The sequence below is a fragment of the Microtus ochrogaster genome, chromosome 2 (assembly GCF_000317375.1).
Source record: "Microtus ochrogaster isolate Prairie Vole_2 chromosome 2, MicOch1.0, whole genome shotgun sequence".
NCBI classification, from domain to species: Eukaryota; Metazoa; Chordata; class Mammalia; order Rodentia; family Cricetidae; genus Microtus; species Microtus ochrogaster.
Window position 1 is genome coordinate 89,823,960 of NC_022010.1, and position 4,081 is coordinate 89,828,040.

Consider the following 4,081-nt stretch of genomic DNA (forward strand, 5'->3'; position numbering starts at 1 on the left):
AATGAAAATAGATCCATATCTATCACCATGCACAAAACTCAAGTCCACATAGATTAAAGACCTCAACATTAATCTGACCACACTGAACCTGATAGAAGAGAAAGTGGGAAGTAGTCTGCAATTCATTATTACTTTCTTACTGGCCATTCTTCCGGATGGTGTCCCTCAGAGCATCGCTGGGGATGAAAAACACATACACAATCCAAACTCTATGCGCACATTCCATCTTTTTGTGTTCATTATTTTTTTACTCCTTTAAATCTGACTGTCTATACACTGTCTGTTAAAAACTTATTATTTTTGTCCACACACATTCCATCCTTTCATGGCTTATTATTTCTCTACTCCTTTTAATCTGATTGTCTATACTGTCTCTTTTAAACTTACTCTTTTTCTTCTATTCTTTTTAAGGCCTTCAGTTCACTCTCCCACCTCCTCTTTATTAGTTTCCTCATTATTGCTTTCCTGCCTACCAGCTTTCTGGAGGGTGTCCCTCAGAGAGCCTCTAGTTCCTGATCTCAGTTGTGCCTGTACCATGCGGAACCACTGTCAGGCAAGAGTCTGGGGATGAAAAACACACATAGACACCACATACCCATCTTCAGTCCACCCTCACCATTCCCGAGGGTGATCTCTCAGCATCTCCTAGTTATTGATCTCTCTGGGGGCCTCCACTTGTACTGTCTGCGCTACCATGTGTCCTGCGGTACTACATCTGTAGTGCAGCACCTGCACTGTGGGATTGTTTGGGAGCTGGGCAAGGGACTGGAGATTTAACACATACACAAACAGACAGAAATGGAGCAGCTGCAAGCATAACGAGTTGTTTACAGGAAATTCAGGGTCTGGTGGTCTGCAGTTCCCAACACCAAATGAAATCTGGGGTTTGTAGAAAATTTTTAGTTACGTCCATTAGCTTCTATAAAATGGGTGTTTTGAATCATATTTATATACACAGTCTTATTTCTGTCCCTATTTAAGTTAGATGATCAGACAAAAAGTACCTGTAATACATCATTGAAGTCCCTTGGGAAAAAATTGCCTTAAAGTTTGAAATTCAAGTATATACCTGTATTCTGCCTTCAAAAATATTAGATGAAGTTATTTTCTCCTGATTCATTCAATGGTCATTATTTTAAGGCATTTCAGTTTTCAAACTCAAGTCTTGAGTAAAGAAAAAAATCTAATTTTCTAATTTTTATGTTATAGAACTCATTGTCAAGCAATAAGTCTATTATTCTCAATTTCACCTAATATCTTTGAGTTTCCAAAGCTATATTTTTATGAAAGTATTGCCATCAATAAAATACAGAAATCGGAAACAAATGAATCTTTTTACTATTATAAATAAATGTTTTACTACGTTCAAGTTTTCTTTCTGTAGAGAAAAAGAACAAATATGGGAATAGAAAGAGGAAGAAACTGAAAGGTGCTCTATGTACCATATTAAAAGCTGAGCATCTTTGCGCTCTCTATATCACACCCAGAATTCCTTTCTTCATGTCATGCTGTCCCTTGAAAATTAAAGCTAAGACTCCTTTGCAATCTAAAGCCATATCCAAATTTAAAGTGAAATGTATTTCTATATTAAAATTCCTCTGTGGACAAAACTTTAAATAATTAAAGAGGTGAAACATTTTTATTTTTGGCTTATATACCAACCCAAGATAGTGAGGTATTTAATATTAACAACTGAAACAAACTAGAAAAGGGTCATTTCAGGTAAAGGGGAGGCAAGGGTGAACACTCAAGCCGGTAAAACATGACAAGCTCAAGGAAACAAAAGGATCTAGTGGTTCAATGACAGGAGGGATGGGGCGAACATATGGGTAAAAGAAGCCAAGCCAAGTAGACCATTCCTTCTGTCCTTCATTCATTGAAATGTCCATGTAAATATATAGTGAGTTTTCACTGTCGATTCATATTAACGTTGCTATTGAAATTGTAAATGTTGCTAAGTAAGCCTAAGTTATAATTAATTTATTAAACCTTTCTTGATATTTATGATTATAAAATATCTTCATATTTTCATTAACACCGTTTGGTTTTTTTATTTCTTTAATACCAAGATAATAGTAAATTAAATTTACCTCCTCTGTTACTCAGGAAAACAATTAGCTTTAAACTTTATTTACTTGTTTTGCACTTTAAATCCAATAGGGTTTTGTAAATCTTTCTTTTAAAGCCACAATTATCCAATGGTACAGTTCATTCACAAATTTTACTTTTCAAAAGTATGTAGTTTAGAAAGAATCAAAATGTTACATTATTTGCAATGGTAAAACTCTCTAGGAAATTTATGTTTGTATTCACATATGCATCTTAAACATACATAGTTTCCATGCTTCTTTAACTAAAATATTTAAATTTTAAAACCTTAAATACATGTATCTTAGCTTATTAACATTTTTTCAGGCACTGAGGGAATTTGACTTTACAGTAGCCCTTTGTCTCTGATTGTTTTCCGTCCATTGATGCTAGATTGTGAATCCTTTGGTCATATTTGCAGCTCAGCAATGAGGACCATGACTGATACATTTAGAATGAAATCTCAGAATTTATGATTGCATTAATTACTCATTCGGGAATCTCTCCTTGTCTTTATTCTTTTTTATTAAAAAAAAAGTTGCATAAGACATTGGTATAATAAAGTAGTCGTGGTTTCTAGAATGGGTATAAGCTATCACTTTTGTTCATCCTTTGAAAAAATCATCCTTTGAAAAATTACTAGGTATGGATAGTTTTTCTTGAAAGAAATTTTAGTCTCACAAAAATAAGAGCATAATTTCACTCATTTTCCTTTCCCATAAGAAAGATACACAGACACACACACACACCTGGTTTAGGGAAGCTAGAGTGGTCAATCTGCTACATTGGGCTCTCTTACAGATGGTTTCTTAATGCTGTAAGCCCATTATTGATGGGACAAGAGAAGAGTTTGGGGCTCTCAACAAGGAATGTGTGAAGTGGGCTATTTCTGCCACATCCTACAGACATGGAAGCAAACCATTTCTAAAGGAGACCCTTTTCAAATTTAAGAGCTCAAATACACTGAAGATTATGGTCTGGCAATATTATTACATTCAAAGAGCTGAGAGTGTTAGGGAAAAAGATAGAGTCAGCATGAATAATCTGCAGCAGATTTATGCTGAACTATCACACACAGGAAAATGTGTGGAATATATAAGAGAATAAATGCAATCATAGAGGGAACAAGGGCAATAATAGGCAAATTTGGCTACATGGAACTTTTGAAAGAGAATGGTCCTTTTGCATTAAGTGTATATATGCATATATGCACGTGTGTATTAATCAGGAATATATTATAATAAAATAATACTGGGATGTCCGGAAAAAAGAAAAACTAAAAATTATGTAAAATAAGGTGTGCACCTGAAAATCACACCTGGACTTGAGTACGAAAAGAGATGTAAAAATGATGTGAACAACACAATTGCACAATTAAGACACCAAGTTTCATCCAAGGACAGAGAATTAAGAAGAACAAATGTCTCCACAAAGTGGATGCACATTTTCAGCAAGCGGTAAATCCACAAGTGTGAAATATCCAAAATAAGTTTGTACATGAACATTTATATTAGATTTGCAAAATATAAAGTAAATAGAAAAATGATGAGAGTTTTAAAATTAGTGAGGCATTAAGAAGACACCATTGGCAAACAATGGCAGACTTACAATAGGTTTCTCACACAATGGAAAACAGAAAACTGAAAAATATCACCTTCAAAAGTTTTTATAGAAAGCATTTATCAACCCAGAAATCTCTATTCTGCGATATTTTTCAGAACAGGAGTAGAATAAAGATGTTTAGAGATAAACTTAAAGAGAGAATCTGTTACTAGAAAAACCTATCCTAAAAGACCAGGTTTCAGTAAGAAGGAAGTAACTGGATATCCACATGTAAAAGAATGAAAATAGACCCATATCTATCACCGAGCAGAAAACTCAAGTCCAAATGGATCAAAGACCTCAACATAAAGCCAGCCACACTGAACCATATAAAAGAGAAAGTGGAAAGTACACTTGAACACATTGGCACAGGAGACCACTTCCTAAATAT

General features: G+C 34.4%; 1 protein-coding gene across 3 annotated transcripts in view; it reads left to right on the top strand.

The window, feature by feature from the left end:
• The window catches only part of Epha6 (EPH receptor A6), a 918,005-nt gene that overhangs the window by 579,627 nt on the left and 334,297 nt on the right, over nt 1-4,081 (top strand). The gene's annotated exons all lie outside the window — the stretch shown is intronic.